The sequence below is a fragment of the Notamacropus eugenii genome, chromosome 1 (assembly GCF_028372415.1).
Source record: "Notamacropus eugenii isolate mMacEug1 chromosome 1, mMacEug1.pri_v2, whole genome shotgun sequence".
NCBI lineage: Eukaryota > Metazoa > Chordata > Mammalia > Diprotodontia > Macropodidae > Notamacropus > Notamacropus eugenii.
The window spans coordinates 337,796,451-337,806,086 of record NC_092872.1 but is presented as its reverse complement, the minus strand read 5'-3'; the positions used below and the strand labels follow the sequence as shown (position 1 = coordinate 337,806,086).

At 39.0% G+C, this 9,636-nt stretch overlaps 1 pseudogene; it reads right to left on the bottom strand.

Annotated features, from left to right (window-relative positions):
• Positions 1–376: 376 nt before the first annotated feature.
• On the bottom strand, positions 377–1,617 carry LOC140517507 (serine/threonine-protein kinase 16 pseudogene; annotated as a pseudogene).
• Positions 1,618–9,636: the final 8,019 nt, after the last annotated feature.

The window sequence follows — 9,636 nt, the reverse complement described above, 5'->3', positions numbered from 1 at the left end:
CTAATTGGTACTGTCATGTACCAGTATTTGACAGAAACTTGGAATATATGGGACTTAATTTTATTTTTGAACATGTTTTAGCTATACTTCTGAATTTACATATTCTGAAAGTGCTGTTTCCCACCACCCACATTTAGGGTCAGAGTGTGATGTGGGTCCAGAAGACCCAAATATACCATATGCCACCATCTCTCCACTTCTGGATCAGCCAGGTCCCTTCTTAAGGACCCACTCTTTGTCCTTTGTGGGTACAAGCTCAGAAGCACCTGTGCATTTCTTGGGATTGTGGATGGGAGTCTGCTACGCTCAGAGTTCTATTGAGGACAAAATACTTCCTTCTTAAAGAAAGTTCTGTGTTCCCAAACTGTTCTTTCTCTCATATGCATGTGGTATGTTGGCCTGGAGCTGTGGGTTACACACTTTCCAAAAGACTGAGGAGGTGAGAAGTATGTGGTCGACCCTGGGAGTCCACAGTCACCATGAAGGCCAATAGCTGCCTTAATGATGGGGAATGCCTCAGGTCCTGGGGAATTCTGAGCTGGTTCTGTACTGCCAAGGCCACACTGTCCCCTTTCTGGAACACCATATCATAGGGACCTTCTCCAAACATCATAACACACAGCACACAACCTAGGGACCAGATGTCAATTGGTTCATAAATGACACAATGACTCTGTACAGAGAAGAGCTCAGGGGTACCATAGGAGATGGTCCAAAGCTGGGCTGCCCAGTCCTGCAAGGCTAATAATGCCTGTCAGGAGCCTTCCACTTGGATTCATGCCTGATTCATGGAACCACAGTCCATTAACACTGTCTGCCCATCATCTCTAAGCAAAATATTGGTTGATTTCAGGTCCCTGTGGACATAACCCTTAGCATGAATGCCCTCTAGGCCTCTGCAAATACCTAGCAGCAGCAGCAAGATTTGATCCTCACACAGGGAATACGCCTTTGTCTTTCAGCCCTTCCACTTGATTCTGTAGCATACTCTTCTAGAAGAAGGTAGCAGCAGCCAGGCCTCCGGCCTGGATCCCCATTCTGTCAAGCAATAGGCTTCAAGGTGAAGGATATTGGAGTGCTGAAAGGGTTTCTGCATGTCAGCCTCTCACTGGACCTCTTCCTGGTCCTGTTGCTCATGGCATGGGATTCTCTTCAGGGCATAAAAGTGCCCCTCCTGCAGTCCCTCCACCAGGTTCAAGTAGCTGAAATCCAACCTCTTCCAGTTTCTATATGAAGAGATATCTCTTGTTGTGGATAGTGAGGGTTCCTCGGGAGCAAATACAGAGCATGTGGCCCACGGTGCCTTAGAGCAGGGGCAAATGCTGCCCACCTACGGGGGCAGTGATGAGCAATGCTCTTGGGGTGGATGGTCCAAAGAGCAGCGAAGGGATCACGCGACAACAGGACTGAGGCTGAGCCCCAAGGGACCCCGGAAGCTGACCTCCTGCCCGGTTCAGGGGAGGCAGCAGGGGCCAGAGACCGGACCGCGGGTCCTCGGCTCCCGACCCAGCACCCCCTTCCTCCTACCTCTTCTTTGTCCCTAAGCCCTCCTGGGGGGCCCCAGGGCTCCCACCGATCGAAGGAGGAGGCGGGGAGGGGAGCTGGCTCCCCCACCATCACTAGGAAGGGCTGCAGCCAGCGATAGATGGAGGAGGGGGACAAGGGTGGGAAAGAGAGGGGAGCCGGCTCCCAGGCCCTACCTCAGTTTTCTCCTGGTCCACTCCACCCTGGGGATCTAGTTCCCGCGGCCACCAGCCCCTGGGATTGCCGCCCAGGTGCCAGAGCTGCCACAGACCTGGCCCCTACGGGACTTAATTTTAGCCTGAAAAGATGGATAGTATTGGGTAAGGCAGAAGAGTAAAAGCAGGGGTCGCCTAAAGAGGCAGCAGTGACTTGGCATCCGAGGCTTCAGTTCTGAATCTTCTTAGCTCTCTACTTGTATAACCTCTGCCAAGGTATTCCACCTTCCCTGGGCCTAAGCTTCCTCCTCCATAACAGATTCAGGTTGGACTAGTCTACCTCTGAAGTCCCTTCCAGCTCTGAATCTAAAATAAAAGGGTTCAGCATAAGCAAAGGCATTGACCAGGAGGAGGAAGGTTTTTGGAGAGAACAGCTTTACTAGGTCCAAGATCTCTAGGCATACAAGGATTCCCCTGTTAGAGGGAGACTATCCTCTGAATTATAGCCCTGACCCAAACTAGAAGATTTTAATGGTCTACATATACTCCATGGAAGCTATAACTACAACAGTTTTCACACATATGATAGGAAAAGGACTGTGACCACACCTCAGTCTGTTCACTTGCACGTACCCACACACAGTGCTGCAGTCTGTCCCATGAACTTCAAATACCAGGCAAAAACACATTAGAATATGCCATGGCTAAAGTTGGGATTGTTGAGTCCATAGTACATCAAGAGAGTGTTTAAAATAACTTGGCCTTGGGAAGACAGAAGATATCCATAATTGGTTTAGCACCTGGAAAAGCAATTGTCTGTAATTATAACCATTAGGTTAGGAATGAAAAATAAAGAGATAGACACAATCTATTCATTCATGAATGGTGGCAGCATGGTGAAGTAGAGAAAACACTGGACTTAAAGATAATAAATGACCAAAGTAGATCCTAAACTTAGCTAAATCTTCCTTACTTGAAGAACTTAGGCAAGTCATTTCAACACTTTCCTCACCTGTAAAATAAAGGAGTTAAACTATTGGCCTCCAGGGATTCCTTCTAGCAGTAAATCTGCTGTGCAAACATGTTCCCATGTCCTTCAGATTTTGCAGATTCCAGGCAGATATGTTTATTACAGGGGTTGTAAATACATGGGTTGTCATGACTAAATACTACACAGCTATAAATCATTGAATACCACGTTTTTTTTTAAATTTCATTTTATTTTTTCAGTTAATAAACTTATCTTTTCTCCCTTTCATGACATCTCACAATTTGAAAGAACAAAAAAGAAAAGAAAAATTTCTTGTATGTAATTCCTGTGAAAAATTCATTTTTTTCTTTTGAGTATCTTTGTTCTGGGATTTCTGCCCTGGCTATTCCTCTGTATGGTTCAGACTGGGCTAAAAATATAAAGACTATACTCCACTCCCGTGGTTTGAGCAACATTGCTGCTGCTTGCATTTGAGCTTCTTCCTCACTGGATAGATCACTCAGAACCTAGGACTTCTCTTCACTTAAACACCCTTCAGTTCCCTCTTTTTCTCACCACCTTAGATCTGTGACCCAGAACTGGATAGTGAAAGATAAAGCTGCCAGTTGGCATTTGTTCCTATACTACACTAGAGGTTGAGATGCCCTGGTATTACTCTTCAATGGCCTCTTGCCCTGGTATATAGTCTCTCCTACACTGGAGTGCTCCCTTTGGCAAGATCCTGGTCAGATTCCCATCTTTAGTGTCCATCGACTTCTTTGTGATGGTATGAGCTGGAAAAATTACATACTCACTGTGATTTTTGAGGGATATCCCCATCAGGATTTGGTCTAATACATTTTCTAGATCTATTTGGAAGAGTTTGAGGGGGCAGATCCCATTACTTCTGTTACTTCTTGATCTTGGCTCTGCACCCCTCCCTCAATCAAGTTAATAAGAGACTTGCCAAGGAAATAATCCATTTGAAGGCATATTGAGGTGTGTCTGTGCATGTGTGTCTTACTCCTCCACAGTTGCCAATAATTCTGTGTTTCCAAAAGGAACATAATAAGATTATGATTCCAATAGAACATAAACCTTTTAAGGGGAGAGATTTTCAGTTTTGAGTTCGTATCCTTAGTGCCAAACACATTACAGTCATGTAAAGCCACTCTTGTGTCTTCTGTTTAATCAAATTAAGTTGAAGCATATTGACTTGGCTGGGTTCTTGCTTCTATTTCCTCATACCCTTCTCCCTCGGCCTTCTGGCATTGGAAAAGAAAGAATAATAGTGACCAGCTTCTCCACTGGGCTGGACAATGAAAAAACAGAGCTGTCCAAATTCAGCAGGCTCCAAGGTCAACTATTGTTTCTAGAAGATATATATATATATATAGATATAGCTATAGATATATATAGTCATTTGTTGGAAAGAAAGAGAAATTAAGATTATTTTTGTCTTTAAAAAAATCTCAAAGTTCTAAGAAAACTCCAGCAATATAAAAAATTAGGTCTGCTGGGTTTTTTAAATAATGAGAACATTCTCCAGAGCCTCTTGGCTTGTTTATTTTGTTTTGTTTTGTAATTCTTTTATTATTGTTGCTCTGCATCTTCTCAATTTATTTTATTTTTTAACTGAAAAGAATCTCTTACTCCTGGAGAATTTGGGTAAGCTGTTGGGTTATTTTTGTTTTTTTTTTTGTATGTGAAATCTCCATCAGCCACACTAGTAAAATTTGAACATTGACATTTTTAATAGGTAGTACCAAGTGACAATCAACTGCGAGATCAAATTACCATGCCACCCTATACCATTCCTCAATACTCGGTGTTCAATAAGGGTTAAGTGAATTAAACAATGTAGGCTCACATACCTCTGAAGAATGGCATGGGTAAAATCAACCTCAGGGAGCAAGTTAGTGGGGGAGATGATCTGTCACCAACACAAATACTTAAGTGCCTATTATATGCTGGATACTGTGTAAGGGGAAGGGAAAGAGATGTAGATCGAGGACTTGCAAAGAAGATGTAAATCTGAATGAAATGCCTACCAATCCCTTGCTAGTCTGAGGGTTCATAACCTTGAATAAAAGTGGCCTCTCTGCTACAGGATCTCACTGATAAATCCTGGTATGTAAATTTTGTTGCGCAAAGGATTTCCTATTTTAATTGAACACAACAATGTGAATGTAAAATGTTTTGTGAATCCTGGTCTGAGTATTGATAGGAGGACACTGCCATTTGATGCTACCCTCCAGTTCTGAGACCCATTTGCAAATGCCCTATCATGACGGAATGAAAAACTTTCCTTTTTTGGTGTTATTTTTCTCATGTTGAAGGCTTTGCCAAGAAACTAGACTCTTTCAAGTTCCATGCTCAGCAAACAAGTTTTCTAAATAGATTTCTATATTTCTAGAACTGTCTACCTTACTAATATTTATTTAATTGCTGAAAAATACAAACTACAAATAAGGATCTATTATTAGGAAGTGATACACGAGGAAGAGTATTCTCTGTAATTCTTTGTCAGGAAAGAAATTACACCAAACCTGGTAGAAGGAATAAGGAAAAAATAAACAGACTGCATGATATAGAAGTGCCAAGAAAGCTGGTTATGATATCTCTGTTTGCAAAAAGAAAGGTAAAGGCCACTTTAGTGGGAGGACATGTTGAACTAATGCATATTAGCAAGGAAAAGGACTTGAGACTACAGAAAACTCAGTTATACTGAATCTTTGGGGATTTGCTATGTCTTACTATTTGATCATTTCATCCATGAAAAAAAGAAATGTAAAGTGCATTTATTCTATCTATGTACTTATAAACTATCTGAGTGTAATATGACCAAGGTTGAAATAAGAATTAAATTAGAACAAAAGATAAAGATAGGAAACATATAGATGAGGAGGGAGATCATTCTAGGCATGGGGAATAGTTTGTGTTCATTGTGAAGTATTTGTATTAAAATTAAAAATATAATTTTTTTATGTCATGGAGGATGATCACAGAGATAATGAGTAATGTTGCTTCACAAAACAACAAAGGTGGTCAAAGGAAAAACAAGTCTATTGGATGCTTGATATAGGATCCAAATAAAGCCAGCTCATACTGAAAACATTTATAGATGAAGGAGAAATGAAGACAAAAAATGAAAATTAAAAACAGACCATGCTCAAACAGTGATACAGTCTCCTGAATTACAACAGAACTACCACGTTTGGATTTGAACACCCCGAAACCTAATGTGCTACATGAGAATGTAGAAAATAGACTTAAGACAATGACATCAAATAGAACACTAGCCTAGACAGAAATATTTTGTGCTGGAAGGAACATATGTTTAAAAGCATTAAGAAATTGATTTGCAAGATACCTTAAAGAAAAGACTAGATTCAATGATTATCAAAATCCAGGGGACAATATTACACAACAATGGCTGTGGAATCAAAGGACCTATGTTCAAATCCTGCCTCTGATGTTTATTTACTACTTGTGTCCTTGGGCAAAACACTTCACCTCCTAGGGCCCCTCATCTCTAAAATGAGGGGGCTGACCAATATTAATTTTGAGATCCTTTCTTGTTCTAGAACCTGTGATTTTGTGAAAGTTATGTTATGACTGCACTTAGTATGCATGTATTAGTCTGCTCTCTGCACCTTAATGCTTGATTTAAAATATGCCTTTCCTTGCATCGTCTTTTTTTCTTTTTGCCATGTCTAAAATGTTTGTCTCATTCTATGCTTTGGGTTCATTATCCTTCAGTCAAGAGAAGGTGAGCATGTTTCATCACCAGTCCTCTGGAATCATGGTTAGTCAACGCATTAACCAGAGTTTTTAAGTCTTTTGAAGTTATTTTTCTTTACAGTGTTGTTATTACTGAATAAATTGTCCCCCAGTCTGCTTACTTCACTCTTTTATCAGTTTATCTAAATTTGCCCCTTTCATAATTTCTTATTGTAAAACATTCCATGATGTTAATATGCAATAATTTATTTAGTAATTCTCATTTATGGGCACCCCTTTAGTTTCCAGCTTTTTTGCTATCACAATAAGATTTACTATCAGTATTTTAGTACATACAGATATTTAAAAATCCATTTGGTGTAAGGAACTAGTAGAGGAATCAAATGACTTTGGGGGGATATATTCCTAAATAACCTTCCATAAAGGCTAGACCAATTCACAGCAACCCATTCACATTAATGCAATGCTGTTGGATCAATATGCATAAAGTGTTTGTAGCAGCTCTTTTTTTGTGGCAAAGAAATGGAAATTATGAGACTGTCCTATAATTGGCTTATTGCTGAAGAAATTATAGTATATGAATGTAATAGTATACTACTGAGCTATAAGAAATGATAAAAGGGATAACTTCAGAGAAACCTAGAAGATTTGTAAGATCTGATGCAGAGTAAAATGAGCGGAACCAAGAGAACAATTTTACAATAACAACATTGATAAAAAAAATACTTTGGAAAAACTTTAAAACTCTTACCAATGTAAATGACCAATCAGATTCTAGAGGACCAAAGATGAAGCACATTAACCACCTCCTGACAAAGAGTATATTACTATACTCAATATACAAAATGAAACATATTTTTGCACATGACCTGTGTAGGAACTTATTTTGCTTAACTATACATACTGGTTATAAAAGTTTTGTTTTTACTTGTTCTTTTTCCAGTGTGGGATAGGTAGGATAGAGAGAAAACAAATCCTGGAGAATTTTTAAAAGTAATAATAATAAAATAAATCTATCTGTTTATTTCTTTTAATCATTGGTCTGTTGGGGTTTACCTCCCCTGTAAGATTCTTTACGATCCCATCCTCAAACAATTTTTCTGTCTTTTTTTTCCCCCAGGAAAGGTATGGGGAGGGGAGTAGGTATTTTTAGGTAAAATCTATGGATTGGTGGAAAGACTTTTGAAAATTGTGCATCTTCAGCCAGGTAGTTGGACTGTGATCAGCAAGTATTGAGCTAAGCTTCCCTTCCATCGACATGGGTACTGTTATGAATGCTTTCCAAGGCAGAAAATGAGGCAGAAAAAATTTTTATTTTTCCCCTTTGACATTTAATACCTTGTCATTCTTGGATTGTGAGTCATATGTTGTGCCCATCACTGAGGTCTGCCATCATACAATTGTCCATCATAAAATTAGGATGTCCTATATTTTGTTACCCTCAGGGTATGACTCCTTCTTGACTTTCATTTTTTTTTTTGTTTGTTCACCATGAAAAATTCTGGAAAGCCAATTTGCCATTACCATGAGTACCTACTTCATTAAACACATTCTGTGACTTGGTTTCCATAGAGTTCCTTCTAAATAACCTTCCTGGAATCCTCAACTGCTTTTTTATTGTACAATCCCCATAACTGTCAAAATAGTGGAAAGATTTCTGTGAATTCTGCAATCTGCCCTTCTGACAGTTAACTGCCCATGTTGTAAGTACTACTGATGACAAAGTTCCTGTCATATGACCTCCATGCTCTTTGACTATACTTGGACCTATGGCCTATGTTTTAATGTGAGCATTCATCTGGTTATACCATCAGGCATAGAACATCAGTCTCCTAAAGAACTAAAGGGTAATTTAGGTATTTGGTGGGTATAAGTAAGCTACAGCCTATTAACAATAAGATGTTTGGGATAATTAATATAAAGAAAGATGAGAGCCAAGGATAACTGGTAGACTAGTTCACATATGCCACTGGTACCCCTGCATTGTCAAGAAATCTTGAGGAAGGTCTCTAGAATATCCAGCATCAACTCTGTGAATGATTTATATGAAGAATGTAAGTGAATCACCTAGAATGAGAAGGCATAAATGGATTGAGATTGGTTTTATTGGAGGTGTTATTTCTGTTGAGGACGCTACTGTTCTTCCTGTCATTAAGAAAGTGTCATCCTTGATTCTTCCCTCTCCTTCTACTCAGTCCTATCTCCACTCCTTCAATATTCAATTAATATTGAATTAATTGAATCAATTAATAGTTGTCTTATAAATTCTACCTCCACAGACTCTCTGCTGTCTATTCTCTATGAGTCACAGCTACTGCCCTAGCTCAGGTCCTTATCACCTTTAATCTGGATTATTGCACTATGTGCTCATTGATTTCCTTGCTTCCATTATGTCTTCAATTCATCTTGCACACAGAAGATAAATTAATATTCCTAAAATACAGATCTGACCATATCATTCTACTCTGTAGAATCTTCCATGGTTCCCAGCTATCTCTAGGACAAAATACAAACACCTCACCAAGGCATTTAAAATCCTTCTCAGTTTGGCTCCATCCTACCTTTCATAATATTTCATATTTTGTATATTCTACATTCTAGGTAAATTGGCCGATTTGCTGATCCCCGAACAGAAAATTTTCTGCTTCCAAGCCTTTGTACACAGTATGTCACATGCCTAAATGATGTTTCTTCCTCACCTTGGATTCTTAGAATTCATAGCATCCTTCAAGGACCAACTCAGGTACTATCCTTTACGGAGTCAAGTCCTGCTTGATCCTCTAGATGTTAATATTCTTCAGTTATATTTAGTTATCTATGTGCATTTTGTATTACCCCAGTACAATGTAAGCTGCTTGAAGGAAGTAATTTTTTTCTTCATATTCCCAGAACCTGGGAAACAGTGGATATTAATTAAATGTTTTAATGAAGAATGAAATGTTTATTGTTATAACTGTTTAAGAATGAAAAAAAAATCATAGAATGAATACTGTGGTTGTATCTACACAGATGAGGCAGAGATCCATCAAATTTGATAAGAATAGGCAGTCATACAAAACAATGTGGGCTCAATTGTCTAACTGTTACTTTCATTTTAGGTCTTAAACTCTCCTTTTTTTTGATATATAGATCATATATACTATATCTGCGTATATGATAAAATTAACAAGATAATTGTCAAAGCTCCATTTCACTTGATTCTTTGATTATAACAGTAGAAGTGGGATTAAAATGGTACTTCAA